Below are 16,282 nucleotides of genomic sequence, written 5' to 3' on the forward strand. Positions count from 1 at the left end.
ACAGTTCTCTATCTTTAAAAGAAAAACTTACCACTGATGTTCCCTGATTAACTTCAGAGTCGGTGGTAAGGAAGGCAGATGTGAAGCTTGAATTTATTTCGAGAGAATACATCTTCCAATGAGAGTAATGGTAAAAATAACCAGTTCATATCCCTGTGGTAAGAGTGTTCACATTGAGGACATCCTCGACCACAGTCAACTTTAGTGTTACATTTATTGAGGTGCAGTCAGCATGTTTTGCTTTGCAAGCAGTCCTGCTTGTCAACTCATACATAGTATAGCATGAAAAACAGTATTGAGTACAGATTTACAGAGAGAGAGAGAGAGAGAGAGAGCACAGTTGGTGTAGAGCAAAGGCAAACATTATTCTACTGGTGTGAGAGCAGGGAGTGGAGACGATGCTCCCCCATGGGGTCCAACTGCTATCAGCTCCATACAGGCCTTGGACATCCTTTTAATGGCGCTAATGGTGATTTTTAAAATTTCGTGACCAAGATGGCAGTGCCTGTGATCGGCGGCAGGCGCAAGGGGTTTCAGACTCCAGGGAAGCAGAGTACTGGCTCAGGCAACCAGAAAATGGGGAGACCACCCCTCCCCCCCATTTGAGAAGGAGAAGCAGAGGAGACAACTCATGGGGCGGTAACCACGGCGGTGGACCAGTGAGGGGTTCTGCGGCTGAAGAAACCCACAGATGGCGGGCTGTAAGCGAATCGAGGCTGCTGGTGACTGAATTCGGGGGATTCGCACCAGGCTGTGGCAGCTTAAGACTGGCTGAATGGCCACCAGGTTTTGGAACAGGAAGGTGAGAGGTTGCCAAGGGCTCTGATTGTGTCCGAGGTTGGGATCTGGAGCTCGGTCTGGTTTGGACTGGACTCAGTGAGGCTGCAGTAACACTGGAGGCGAATCTATGGATGCTCAGTAACTCTGAGGGGACCTTCTTTTGCCTCTCTTTCTCTGACTGTAAGAGGCGCTTCAGGCAATTTCTGCCGATGGCAAATCTGTTTGCCTTACAGCAGGCAAAAGCAAGGTCTGTGTAATATTATGCTGCTTTTATTACATGACAATAAAGGGAATGCCTTACCCACAGGAAAAAGAATCTCAGGGTTCTATGTGATGTGAGCACTCTGACAATAGATCTCAAATCTGAAATTAGAAAATTACCTTCTCCAAAAAGAAAGATAGAGACTTGTGTATGACATTCAACGACTTTGCCATGGTGTTCCCCACAGTCAAAAACCTTTGGCCTAAAACTCAACTGGACCAGCCTCTCACATGCACTACAAGATAGGTTATGCCCTGAAATTTGCTGCTGCAGATGTACAAAAGACAGCCTAAGTCTTTCTACCACAAGACACAAGTCAGGCGTGTGTAATAATGCTGCCCACTTGTCTCAGTGAGTGCATTTCCAGAAATATCCGAGAAGTTCAACACTATCCAGGACAAACTCCCCATTAATCGTCTAAGCTTCTCCAGATGCCACATTGTGTACTGTCTATAAAATGCCCTGTAATGACTTGCTTAGGCTACTCCCATCAGCGTCTCCCAGACTCCAGTAGGAAGGTTGTAGTTCACTTCCAAATCGCAAACAATGTAAATTCTTTCCAGCATCACTGTGAGGGTATCTTTACCAGAATGACTGCAGTGGTTCAAGAAGGCAGCTCTCCTTCACCTTATCGCAGCAATGAATCCAGGCCTTGCCATCAATATCTAGGGTCAGTTGGAGAGATGGAGAGAGCAAGAGATAGAGAGAGCGAGAGATGGAGAGGGCGAAAGGGAAATGGGGTTGGAGACGGGGAGCAATAAGTATTGAACTGATAAAAATTAAGATTTTCTGTCATTCTCAAGATGTTCACAGCTTGAAAATACCGTACCATTCAGTAGAGTGGCTGTTATTAGACAAACAAGGTTTAATTTCCTTTATTGTCATGTGTTGAATTGTAAAAAAGATGTTTACATCGTTTGCCCTTAAAAGGCACACAGAAAGGTACCACTAAGTCTGCTACAGTCACCAAGGAAAGAATAAAACAAGAGAGTGCCTTGAGAGAGGCTCAGTGTCTGTGGATCGCGCCGCCTCCTCCTATGCAATTGTCTCCTGTGCTCCTGCAATCCCTTAAGTCACATGACATCTTATCTATTCCAGCAGTGGAACTGAGCTTCAGGCAGCCAAATCACCCTCCTCCATCACTGGTTCCAATTAAGAAGCATTAAACATGCGAGATCCTTTGGGAGGCCTGTTCACCATTGGCACCCTCACAAATCCAGTCCCATGAGCCGGCCTCCAGCAGCCTGAAGCCCGGTGAATCTCTTGACCGCTGGCCCACTGCTGTTGTCCTCTCCCAGGCTTCTCCAGCTCTGGTTGGGGTGGGGGGGGGAATGTTGCTCTCCCATTCTGATGCCCTTTAACAGCTTCATCAACAACTTGCTTTCCAGCAGAGCCCGTAACCCTCACGACCTGGGCTGCCAAGCATGGGTGCCACCATCTTGGGTGCAGAGGCTCCTTGCCTTCTCCGATGCTTGGGAAAATAATAACTATTTAAAACCATTGGCGCAGCGGCTGGGCAGCAGGACCCTGCCGTAACAAGGACGAGCACTGGCCGAAAACATTCCTCCAGCAAGCAGAATGCAGATTGTGCCAGCGTTGCTGAGAAATGTAAATTCAAGTAATTACATCTGGAATAGAAAGCTAATATCCTTAATGGTGACAATGAAACTATTAAATTGTCATAAAGATGCAGCTGCTTCACTAAATGTCCTTTAGAAGAGATGAATCCTTTGCTGGGATGGCGGATGTGAGTGCAAATCCACTAATGTAGTCGACTCAATCAAGGATGAACAAAGGCTGGCCTTTTCAGTGATGTCGACACCCTGTGAAAGAATGCCAAAATACACAGCCCACGTATCCATTGAAACTTTTGTTATTTTGCTTGGATTGTCTTCCAGTCTTTTTTATTTTCCAAGCCATCATTTTGGAACACAGATTACAAATCAGTCTTCAGTAATGCACAGGACGAAAGAAGTGGGACTGGTGTCAAGTCAGGGTTTGGTAATGTGTGTCCTTGCTGTCAAGGGAGCGTAACAGAGATTCACCGGAATGATTCTGAGGATAAAAGCAGTGATTGCCAGAAATGTTCAGCAGGTCAGTCAGTATCTGTGGAGAGAGAGAAACAGCTGACAGTTCAGAGAGAAAGCAAAGTAAAAATACAATGCTGGAGAAACTCAGCAGGTCAAACAGTGCACTTAAACAATAAAATTAAAGATATATAACCAACGTTTCAGGCTTGAGCCCTTCATCCAGGTTTGAGCAAAATGTAGTCAGACGATTGAACAAAATGGTGTAGGGGGAAGGGGAAGAAGCAGGGGGGCACAGTCCCATAGGGAGGAGGTGGATAAGCGAGGGTGGGAACACTAGCAAACAGTGAGGGGAGGGGGTGGCTCTGTGAATGGAGAGGAAAGGGGGTGGAGAGCTGGAGGAAAGATAGAGGGATGGGGAAAGAGAGGGAGAAGGAGGTAAGCTATCAGAAATTGGAGGTGGATGCATGGGAGTCATCTACTGCATTCGGTGCTCCCGTTGCGGCTTCTCTACGTTGGAGGGCGCAGACTGGGAGATCACTTCATCCGCATCAATGACCGAGATCTCCCATTGGCCATCCGCTTCAATTCTGTTCCCCACTCCCGCGCTGACATGCTTGTCCCTGGCATCATGTAATGTCTGACCAAGACCACCCTTAAATTGTCGGAGTGGCACTTGATTTTCCATCTGGGCCCTCTTCAACTGGATGGCATTAACATCGACTTCTCCGGTGTCTGCCGGCCCACTCTTCGTCTTCTCCCTCCCTTCCCCACCCCTCTGTCTCCTTTCCTCCAGCTCTCCAGCCCCTTCCCTCCCCATTCACAGAGCTGTTTGCCCCCCCCCCCCCACCCCGGTGTGCCCTCCCTCCCTTATCCACCTGCCTGTGGGACTCTGTTCCTCCCCCAGTTTTGTTCAAGCGCCTGGGTACATTTTGTTTATACCTTGATGAAGGGCTCAAGCCCGAAAACCTTAGTTATGCATGCATCTTTAGCCTTGCTAGTTTAACCTGCTGAGTTTCTCCATCATTTGTGTTTTTAACGACAAAATGCAGAACTGCAGGACCTGTCCAGCAAATCAAGTCAGGCTAACAGAGAGAGAGAAAACTTGAGTCAAGATCTGGAGTTTAAAATACACCATCGAGTCCAGTGTTGCATTCTTAGCCTTTACATCTAGGTAGTGAACCTAGAAAAAAAAAGCCTTGCATAAACGAGCTGTACTGTGACAAATCAAAAGGGATTTAACATTGTTCACGAGATTGGTGACTGGGATGTTGGTGTACTGTATGAGGAGAGTTTATCTCATTTAGTTTCTCTTAACTAAGATTGAAAGTAAGAGGGTTTTTCATATTTTTATTTTCTATTTTTTTCAATAGAAAAGTTGAATTTCAGCACATAGGGCTTTCCAGGAACAACCATCAGGTCTATTCCCCGCAGCCCTTAATTTCCAATATGCTTATTAACTCCCTCTTCCCTTCCAACACATTTAGTAACTCTCTCAGACTGTCCAGCCACCAACCACTTATGTTGGTGGTCATTTTGCCAATAACATCAAACAGGAAACTGCGACACTTGTGGGGAAAACCCATGCATTCACTGGGAGAATCTACAAACTCCACACAACCAGCGCCGGTGCTCAGCACGGAGCTGAGCTCGCGGGAGCTGTGTGGCAGCGGCCCCACCACTCTCAGCTGGCGCATCACTCGCCAGGCAGTTGAGGAGATTTTGAGAAGGATGGGCCCTGCAAAAGGTAGTGAATGCAGCTCAGGATGTCACAGGCAAAACCCCACCTCACCATCGAGAACATCTACGGGGAATGCCGGCGTCGGAGAGCAGCAGTCAAGGATCCACTCCACCCAGCGCACGCTCTGTTCCCGCTGCTGCCATCAGGAAAGAGGTATCGGTACCACAAGACTCGCACCACCAGGTTCAGGAACAGCTGCTCGCCCTCCACCATCAGACTCCTCAACAACAAACTCAATCGGGGACTCACTTAAGGACTCTTATTGTACATTTTATTGATTTTTTTCCTTTCTCTATTGCACAGTCAGTATGTTTACATTACCTTATTTGTTTACATGTGTACATTGAGTAAAGTTTTTTTTACACTACCAGTAAGTGGTAAATCTGCCTCACTTGCAGATGAAAGAATCTCAGGGTTATATGTAATGTGACAATAAATCTGAATTCTAACATTCTGACAGAGCTCAACTGGCTGGAAGCAGGGAGGATACTTCCCTACCTGAGGTGTCTGGAATGAAGGCTTGTAGTGTCAGGTGATAGGATAGGAGATTTCAATTGAGATGAGGAAAATATCTTGAGAGGTTGGTGAGCCAGTGGAATTCCCTAGCACAGAAGGACATCGCCTCCAGGTTGTTAAATACACTTAAAAAGGGGCCTGATGCATTTCTAGACACAAGAGGCATCAAGGCTATGGTTACAGAGCATCGTCATGGTACTGAGGTAGAGGAGAGAGAGAGTACCAGTTTTGGGGTGTGTGTGGGAGTGTGTGTGTGTGTGTGTGTTTTGGTGTGTGTGGGTGCCTTGGTGTGTGGTTTTATGTGCGCGTGTGTGTGTGTGTGGGTGGGGTTGTGTGTGGGGGGTGTGTGTGTGTGGGAGTGTGTGTGTGGGTGTGGTGGCTGTGGAGCCGGGCCGTTGGGTGTATTTAAGGCAGAGATCGATAGGTCGGGACCTAAAAGGTTATGGGGACAAGAAAGAGCAATGGGGTTGAGTGGGAGAATGATGGAATGGCAAAGTGGACTTAATGGGCCAAATAGCCTACTTATAGGGAAGAAAACGTATCTTGAAATTACATTGTGAAGGCTTCTTTAAACTTCAGGGAGTTTAAATGTGGCCACCTGCTCAGGATCTGAGCTTCCTGAACATTGCAGCACTGCAATCCCTTTAGGAAGAGGAGTTAATGCAGCATCTTTTTCAGTGGCACCAGTGGGCAAGTAGGAGCGATGCCACTGGCATCCTGACAGACATTAGTTCCTCAAACCACTCAAATTAAACTGAAGGAATCTTCTTTCTTTGGGCTCAGTTTTATTCTGGGTAAATCAGAGTCTCTCTGATGATGGCCCTTCATAGATCTGGATCTCTGCAGCTGAATTTGCTCTGCCCTCCTCCTCTAGGCACAAGTAAATGCAGTAGGTGCTGTGATCTTGATGGTATGGTCTCTCATCTCTACCTACAATTAGCTGAACTACTAGACAAATGGTTTTAACCAGCATGGTTAAGTCATTTCTCTCAGTGATTCTAATTTCAGGGATTTGACAACATGGTACACGCAGACACAATCTGCGGTCGTGTTACTTTGCAGATGCTATCATTTGGAGGCAGTGTCTTCTGAGTCTCCATCTGGTTCCTTGAGGATCTTGTGCCAGTGTTCCAGAAATAATGAAGGATGCCCACTTTGCTGTGCCACCTGAAAGTTATCCCTGAGCTAACATCCCTCCAATGGACAGTAAAACTCCTGGTATTCGGCACCTATTGGGATAGATATGTGCATTTTCCGGTTGCTAGAGGATGTGCGAGGTGGGATTGGTTGTTTGTGGCTTCTGGTTGCTGGAGTGCAGGGTAACAGGGGTTTTACTGCATTTCCTCGTCATTATTGTGCCACTGTTTGTTGGGGGGGGGGGGGGGGGGGGGAGCTTTCAATTTGGTTTCCTGATGGCTCTGACACATCGGGGTGCCCTGATTTTCTGAAAGGCTATCTCTCTTAATATTGGGCCACACCTTTAACATCCATTCATGACCTGACCTGTGAGTAGCTATCTATACCTTTCATTCGCAATTTGTCGATATCTGATCATCCAAAAGATCAGATTTCAGATTTTAGATTTATTGTCAGAGCACATACATGACATCAATTACATCTCTGAGATGCTTTTTCCTGTAGTTGCAAATCAAAAACTGTACACAGTGAATACATGTACACAAATAAAGAACTATAAACAGATAACGAATATAAACAAACTGACTGCAATCATATCTCTCCATTTGTCACGATCTCTGACTCTCCAAATTGTAGTTGTTTCCATCCCTGTTCTCCTTCGGCGAAGACTCCATCTTTGAGCTGAGGTCGTGGTCGATGTTGAGTTCATGATTATACAAAGGAAAAATACTGAAGTGGTTTTCCGTTGCTGCCTTCAGCTGCAGTGTCCATACTGGACGGGTAAACCTTGGTCACTGATCTGCAGATTCATCTGCCCAGCGTTTTTAGTTTTACAACCATAAATCCCAATTTGTAGAATCTGCATGTAAAAACCATCCACCATCTGCAATCCACAGCTTGACGTGACCCTTGATTGGGAGGCTAAACAGGTGCTACACCTTGCTCAAGGTTATCAGATGGAAGGAGCACCTCCTTTTGCTGAACAATTCCGCAGCACCAACACTGACTGTGCAATACAGAGAGAATTTTTAAAAATCAATAAAGTGCATGTCAGAGTCCTTAAACGAGTCCCTGACTGAGTTTGTAGTTGAGAAGTCGGATGGCGGAGGGGTAGCAGCTGTTAATGGTGTGAGTGTTTGAAATTATTCCCACTGTCCAAAGCACGTGCAGCTGAGGGCTACAGTCCAGGTACCCTGGGATTTCATATCACAGTTCAGGAGGTATCTTGCACAATTTCACACAAGTAGCTTGAGGAACCTCTTCACTTTTTCACCTTGGTTATCAGGATTTGAACATGATTCCACCTCTTACCCATTCCTAATTCTCCATAGATCTCTCCGCACTCACTGTCTTTGTCCTTTCTCCTTTGTCTCTTGCCCCTCTAAACCTGTCTCCTTCCTCTTGGTCTTATCTTGGTAGTCATTCTCCTCATTCCAGAAATGAGGGGATTAGCCTTTGAGGAGTGATTGAATCGTCTGGGATTGTACTTGCTGGAATTTAGAAGGATGGGAGGGGATCTTGTAGAAGTGTATAGAATTATGAAAGGCATAGATAAGAGTGAGGTAGGTAAGTTGCTTCCATTGGTTGGGAGACTAGAACTAGGGGACATTGCCTCAGGATTCAGGGTAGTAGATTTAGGAAGGAGATGAGGAGGAACTGCTTTTCCCAGAGGGTGGAGAAACTGTGGAATTCACTGTCCGTGGAAGCAGTGGAGGTGACCTCAGTAAATATATTTAAGACAAGGTTGGATAGATTTCTACATAGTAGAAAGGGATATGGGGAAAAGGCAGGTAGATGGTGATGAGATCAGCCATGGTCTACTCCTGCTCCTTTATCCTATCTTCTCCATGTTGCCCCATTCACTTGGTGTCCATGATCTTTCTGTCCTCACTGTAATTCCCGATTCCTTGTCCCTTTGCTTCTGCTGGAATTTGACTCCAAGTTGATGACAATTTCTGTTCACCTCAGCCTTTGGGATGAGATGCAGAGATGTTCTGAACACTGCCCTATAGGGACTGAATGAGTTGGAGACAGCAGCGTTTGGTTAGGTGAACTGCTTCAATACCTCCTTTGGAAAATGGGTATTAAACAGTCACAGGCTCTTTCAGCCCATGAGCCCGTGCCGCCCAATTGCACCCACCACTACGTTTCTGAAGAGTGGGAGGAAACCAGGAGGAACCCACGCGGACACGGGCAGGACATACAAGCACAGGATTCGAACTTCAGTCCCGATCGCTGGCACCGTAACAGCATGACCTAGCCATAAACGCTGTTGTTCAGGTCCACAGCTCCAAGAGTGGACTGGTTGGACTTTTCTGAAGAGGGGCCAATCAAGCAGCCGGCTTCCATACCCTGATGGAAGGGCTCAATCAATCCTGAAATGTTGGTTATGTATCTTTGCGATTATAAAGTGCTGAGTTTTTTCCTCCATTCAAGCAGCTTTTCCCAGCTCGCTCCAAGTACAAGATGAGTCCTCCCTGGCCCTCCCTACATGATACAGGGTTGCTGAGCTAACAACAGTCACTTTCTTGAATAGAACTTTGCCATGCTCAGGTTTCTTCAGTTGCTGTGACAACCAGCCAGCAAAAAAAACCAGGTTGAAACAGATGGAGCATTGGCAGCGCAAAGCCTTCAGAATGCAAACCCATTGCATGTAGGCCTGTTCACTAAAATCACCCCAGCTGTGGAATGAATAATTCACGGCAGTATATTGCTGCTTGAGAGAGGTGGAATTTAAGGGCTAAATAATTCAGGGTTTCACCTCCGTGTCAAAGAGGTGGAGGAGCAGATCTGTGCTGTCTAATCCAGTGAGCTGTGTGCAGTGTTCATGGACTAGAGCCTGTGGAAAGAGCTGTCAAATGGATAAGAAAAAATAATTTTATAATCTATCATCAGATACATGATCGTTCCTGAGCAGTGATCTTTGCGCGTACATGTTCTGAATTTGGATGACGTTACAAACTGGCTCTGTTGTCTCAAGATACTGACTGTGCTCAGCCAAATTCATTACATAAAGTCCACCTTTTACTTCATGACTCAATTGAATCGTGCTTTACGTCAAGCTGCCCTTGTCTCCCACCTGCCATCACCCCCAACCACTGCCTCCCCCCAATCCCAAATCTTTAATGAAAATCAAAACAACTGCAGATGCTGGAAGACTGGAATAAAAATGGAAAATGCGGCAAACCTTTCAGGTCAAATGAATGTTGTGTCTCTGTGTCTCTGTGTCTCTGATGCTGTCAAACCGATTGGAGTTTCCAACGTTTTTGCTTTTTAATCTCGATCATTAAGTACTGAAAATGGGGGTAAAAATGTCCGTGAAATTTTTACTGCCTCTCCCTCTGCCAGACGCTGACGTGCTGCAGTGTCCAGGAGCCTAATTTTAAATTTCTCCATGAGTCCAGAGGGCGGGAGGGGCAACCAGGCCGCTGTGGAGCAAAAGGACGGGTGGCACGGTTAGCGCAAGGCTGCTACAGTGCCAGCGATCGGGACCGGGGTTCGAATCCCACGCTGTCTGTAAGGAGTTTGTACGTTCTCCCCTGTTGGTGGGGGGTTTTCTCCAGGTGCTCCGGCTTCCTCCCACCATTTGAAAGGTACCGGGAGGTTGTAGGTCAATTGGGCAGCATGGGCTCGTGGGTTGAAAGGGCCTGTTACCGTGCTGTATGACTACATTTTTTAAAACTTAGAACAATTGACTGATCAATTCAAGTTCATGGTCATCTGATTAGACAAGTACAACCCAATGAAACAAAGCTTTCCGTTCCTCGGTGCAAAGCACGCGGAACAGACACAACTAGACCTAGCCCATGAACATCCATATGCACGAACACTCACACATAAAAATAAAATAAATAATGCTTTGTGGCTATGAGGCTCTCAGATGGTTGCAGTGAGCAGTTCCTTGGGTCGTTCAGCACTTGGGCCTGTCTCTGGCAAGAGGCCTGTCTCTGGCATGAGGCTGATTCTCAGCCCAGTCGTGCTGAATCTTTTTCCTGATGGGAGCAGCTGAGGGATGCTGTGTGAGTGGGGGGGGGAGGCGGGGGAGAGGGAAGGAGGGAGGGAAGGAGTCCTCCATTATTTTGCGCTCCTCATCAGACAACGATCCAGGTAAATTATGTCGATGGCAGCTGGGGGTGGAGATGCGAGTGCTGCTCCTCATTTTGCAGTATTTGGGGGAAGATGCAGCACTTGGGGATGTGGACAGAGATATTGGGTGAGAGATGGTGATTCAGTGAAGTGGGGGATGTCAAAAACAGGAATGACAGAATTGTAAACTTTGAGGCAATGAAGGTTTGGAGCTGAGCACTTTGTAAGTTCACTTCTATTGTCAGAATACATACAGGATCTCACATACAACCCTGAGATTCTTTATCTTGCGGGCCAGGCTTAAAAACAGTACTCAAGGAAAGATCTGGATACAAAAGAAAGAAACAAAAAAAATTAAGAAAACTGCAGTAGGAAAATAAATATTCAATTATAAATAAGGTGTACAATAAGAATCCTTAAATAAGTCCCTGATTGAGTTTGTCATTGAGGAGTCTGATGGTGGAGGGGGAGAAGCTGTTCCTGAACCTGGCGGTGTACGTCTTGTGGCCCAAATATCTCTTTCCCGGTGGCAGCAGCGAGAACAGAGCATGTGCTGGGTGGCGAGGGTCACTGATAATTGCTGCTGCTCTCCGAAGGCAGCATTCCCTGTAGATGTTCTCGATGGTGGGGAGGCTTTTGCCTGTGCTGTCCTGGGCTGTGTCCATTACCTTTTACAGGGCTTTCCCCTCCGAGCTTAGTTAGTACACTTTCCACTACACATCTGTCGAAGTTTTCCAAGGTTTTCAATGTCACACCGAACCTCCACAAACTCCTGAGGAAGTAGAGGCCCCTGACGTGCTTTCTTCACAACGCCATTCACGTGCTGGGTCCAGGAAAGACCCATTGAGATGTGACTGCCAGGGATTTAAATTTGCTCACCCTGTCCACCTCTAATTTCCCCCAATGATCACTAGATCGTGCACCGCTGGATTTTCCCCTCCTAAACTCCACATACGGTTACATAGGAACATAGGAAGTAGGAACAGGAGTAGGCCAAAAATGGCCCATCAAGCCTGCTCCGCCATTCTATACAATCATGGCTGATCTAATTTATGACCTAACTCCACCTACCTGCCTTCTCCCCATATCCCCTAATTCCTTGGTTTTGGTGACATTGAGGTTGTTATTAGTTTGTTATCCATCTGGTATAAAATTTGTGAAAAAAATCAATGTTCCTATTTGCTTGTTGCTGCCTAAGTCCTCCTGTACAGTACCACCCTATAGTCAGAAGATCGTGTTCCAAAAGGCTTGCAGATGCTGAAAATCTGAGATAAAAACAGAAAAGCCGGAAAGCTCAGCAAGTTGAATAGTATAGGGGAGTTTAGGACAAGAGGCATAACTTCAGGATAAAAAGGCATCAAAACTGGAAAAATGTATTTTGTCAGAGGGTCGTGAGGCTGTGGAACTTGTTGCCATAGTTGGCTGTGGAAGCGAGGTCGTTGGGTGTATTTAAGGACAAGATTGACAGATATTTGGTCAGTCGAGGCCTCAAGGGTCACGAGAGAAGGCTAGGGAGTAGGGCTGAGTGGGAGGATGGAGCAGTTCATGATGGAATGGGCCTATTTCTGCTCCTATATCTTGTGATCTTGTGAGCATCTGGGAAAATGAGAGCCAGATTAATGTGATGGGTTGAATATCCTTTGTCAGGGCCTACAAATACATTGTCTCCCATGAGTGTTGATTCCATTTCTGCTGTGTCAGGTGAACTTCACCTCCATGCATCCAGTCTATTTCAGGCACCTGATGGCCAATTGCAGAGGTTAATTTATTAGCTTTAGCTGTATCTTTGAACAATGGCTGATTTATTGCGCCGAGCTAGAATGCCTCAACAGAGATTTCGGCCTCCCTTGTTTCTGTCACCCTGTTCCAGTTTTTTTGCAAGCATTCCATTGGAGTTGTGGGGCCATACAGCAGGAAACAGGCCATCCTATCTCAAGATGGCATTCTGGGCTAGTCCCATTTGACTGCATTTGGCCTACATAATGGTGACACGGTTAGTGTAACGTTCCAGCAATCCTTTTACAATGCCAGCGACCGGTGTTCGAATCTGGCACTATCTGTGAGGAGTTTGTACGATTCCCCACGTCAGCAGGGGTTTCTGGCCACCATTCAAAATGTACCGGGGGTATAAGTCAATTGGGTGTAATTGGATGGCACAGGCTCGTGGGCCAAAGTGGCCTGTTACCGTGCTGTAGGTTTGTCTAAATCTTGAAATAGGACCTAGAGTCAGCCATTCGGCTCCCTCATTCGATGAGATCACGGCTGATCTGATGATGTGCTCATTTCCACCAAACTGCCTTTTCCCCATATCCCTTAATTCTCTTACTATGTAAAAATCTACCTAAACTTCTCTTAATTATATTTACTGAGGTTTCCTCCACTGCTTCAATGTTCACCACCCTCTGGGAAAAGTTCCTCCTCATCTTCTAAATCTACTACCCTGAATCTTGAGGCTATGTCCCCTAATTCTCATCTCCCCCACAAATGAAAACAACTTACCTACCTCTAACTTATCTATACCTTACATAATTTTACACATTTCTATAAGATCCCCGCTCATTCTTCTAAATTCCAATGAGTGCAGACCCTCCTCAATCCTATCCAAATGCTGTTGGAACACCATAATCAAATCCCCTTCTATCGCTTTATCTGGCACCCTGTACCAGATACAGACCACACTCTGAGTGAAAAAAATTCCCTTCGGGCCTTTCTTACATCTCTTCACTCTCACGTTAAACCTATGCCCTCTAGATCTGGAGAAAAGACTGTATGCCTTCATTAATTTTTTTGTCCTGTCCTCCAACAATTCAACATCCAGGCTCTCCCTATAACCCAAGCCCTCCTGTGTATCCCACTTGTTGTACGTCTGGTTTGATCTTACTTATGCCGTATACAATTCCAAAATTCAGTTTTCTTTGAAAAGAACAGGGAGTGCTCTGAGAGTCCTGCGCCCTTTCGAGTATACGATGGGAAGGGATAAGTATTTTGTGGAGAAACAGGGTAGAATAATTGCAATGATTGTAAGTGGAGGGGACTGCCAGGAGCAGTTCCAATAGGTCACTGTCCCCCAACCCCACCACAAGTCAGATCCTTCAGTCTGTTCTAAGAACTAAGAAGCCTTCGAGGCATAGAACACTACATCACAGAAACAGGCCCCTTCGGCCCTTCTCATCTTTGCTGAACCATTTTTTTAAACTAGTCCCACTGTCCTCAACCCAGACCATAGCCCTCCATACCTCTCCCATCCATGTACATGTCCAAATTCTTCTTAAATGTTAAAATTGTGCCCACATTCACCACCTCAACTGGAAGCTTGTTCCACACTCCCACCACTTTCTGTGTGAAGTTCCCCCTCACGTTTCCTCTAAAACCTTTTCCCCTTTCACTCTTAACCCATGTCCTTTGGTTTGTATCTCACCTAAACCTCAGTAGAAGAAAACCTATCAACATTTACAGTATCTATACCCCTCATAATTTTAAATAACTATTAAATCTCCCCTCATTCTTCTATGCTCCAAGGAATAAAGTCCTAACCTGTTATCCTTTCCCTGTAACTCCCTTCCTGAAGTCCGTGCAAAATCCTAGTCAATCCTCTCTGTGCTTTTTCAATCTTATTGATATCTTTCCTCGTTAGGTGACCAAAACTGCACACAATATTCCAAATGTGGCCTCACCAATGTCTTATTCAACTTTGCATAACAACTCAGCTCCTATACTCAGTACTTTGATTTATGAAGGCCAATGTGCCAAAAAGCTCTCTTTGCAACCCTGTCTGCCTGTGATGCCACTTACAGGGAATTATGTATCTTTACCACACTCCTTAGTGCCCTACCATTTAACGTGTATATCATTTCTTGGTTTGTCCTTCCAAAGTGCAATGCCTCACAATTTCTGTATTAAATTTCATCTGCCATTTTCCAGTTAATCCAGATCCCTCTGCAAGCTTTGAAAACCATCTTCACTGTCCACAATCCCTCCAATCTTAGTGTCATCTGCAAACTTGCTGATCCAATTTACCACATTATCATCTAGATCACACATGTCAAACTCTGGCCCGCGGGCCCGCAAGATCATATCAAAAATGTATTAGAGGTGGCCCGCTGGCCGCTGTGCCAGTATAGTGCATGCACAGTAACCGCTGTGTCCCAGGGTGAGAGAGAGAGAGAGAGAGAAAAATCCTGGTCCTTGAAAAGTAGTGGTGGGTGGTTTTATAAACACGCTGTCGTGTCCCCCCGCCCATCCCCCCACCGCAGCACGGCCTGGCTGGTGTCAGGGGAAGCCAAGGCTGCTTCCCAGCGCCCGGAACCCCAGTGGCACAGCGTTTCTTGGAGCTGCAGATGGAGTCGGGACGCCGGAGGGAAGATTGGGGCTCCCCGCTGGGCGATGGGGGCGCCGGCCACCGGCGTACACATGGAGAGCGAGGCTGGTCAGGCAGGTAGGGTGGAACCTCCCCGCCAATCTCGGGAGTGGCGTGGGCTGGATCGGGATTAGCCGCGCTCACCTGCTCCTCCACCGCTGACCGGGATCCCAGCGCGGTCCTGAGCGTGGAGACTGCCCTGGAAAGGTCCTGGGACACCGGCATGGAAAGAAAAGGGGGTCCGGGAGAAACTCAGCAGGTCAAGGGAGGTCCGGGAGAAACTCAGCAGGTCAAGGGGGGTCCGGGAGAAACTCAGCAGGTCAAAGGGGGATCCGGGAGAAACTCAGCAGGTCAAAGGGGGATCCGGGAGAAACTCAGCAGGTCAAAGGGGGGTCCGAGAGAAACTCAGCAGGTCAAGGGGGAGGGGTCCGGGAGAAACACAGAAGGTCAAGGGGAGGGGGTCTGGGAGAAACTCAGCAGGTCAAGGGGGGTCCGGGAGAAACTCAGCAGGTCAAGGGAGGTCTGGGAGAAACTCAGCAGGTCAAGGGGGTTCCAAGAGAAACTCAGCAGGTCAAAGGGGGATGCGGGAGAAACTTAGCAGGTCAAGGGAGGTCCGGGAGAAACTCAGCAGGTCAAGGGGGGTCCGGAAGAAACTCAGCAGGTCAAGGGGGTTCCGGCAGAATCTCAGCAGGTCAAGGGGGGTCCGGCAGAAACTCAGGGGGGGACTGACCTCGCCAGGACCATTGCCCACTCCCCCTCCCTGCCGCAGGCCGACCCGCGACTCACGGTGACAGGGCCGCTGATCCGCTGAGATGCCGCCCTGCAGCGAGAGCCGATGCCCCCGCACTGTCGTTGTCCAACCCGATCGCCCGCAAACCCTGCCCTCCCACACACAGGCCTGTGTAAGTATTATGAACTTTAATCTCAGGATAAAACGATCTTCCAATAGTTTCATGTCACAGTGATAAATATATTCATGGTTAAAAATGGTCCTGCACCTGGATACAAGCTCATTAGGCATAAAACTTGAAAAGTGTGTAAATCAAGGGATATCTGTACCAATGGAAAAAGGGCATGGCAAATAACCCTGCTAGAGTTCATGCCCACAATCAGTCACCCATTTGATTGTTTCAGGAATCATGTTATTCTCCCACATTCTCAATAGCCCTCAGATTTTACTATTCGACAGCACACTAGCAACATTTGACAAATCCTCTATAGAGAAATATTATTTATTGAATATTTTATTTCTCATTTGTTAATGCTTCTGGAAAGAGTTTATCCAAAACTATTATTAAACATTTATTTTAATAAGAAAAAGTTTAACATTACATATGTTGAAAGAAGAGAAAATATGCAGATGTTGTTGAAAATTT

At 46.7% G+C, this 16,282-nt stretch overlaps 1 protein-coding gene across 2 annotated transcripts in view; it reads left to right on the forward strand.

The window, feature by feature from the left end:
* Positions 1-16,282, forward strand: part of LOC138758567 (adhesion G protein-coupled receptor L1-like) — a 674,108-nt gene that overhangs the window by 485,217 nt on the left and 172,609 nt on the right. The window lies entirely within an intron of this gene.

Source organism: Narcine bancroftii, chromosome 3 (assembly GCF_036971445.1).
Source record: "Narcine bancroftii isolate sNarBan1 chromosome 3, sNarBan1.hap1, whole genome shotgun sequence".
Classification (NCBI taxonomy): domain Eukaryota; kingdom Metazoa; phylum Chordata; class Chondrichthyes; order Torpediniformes; family Narcinidae; genus Narcine; species Narcine bancroftii.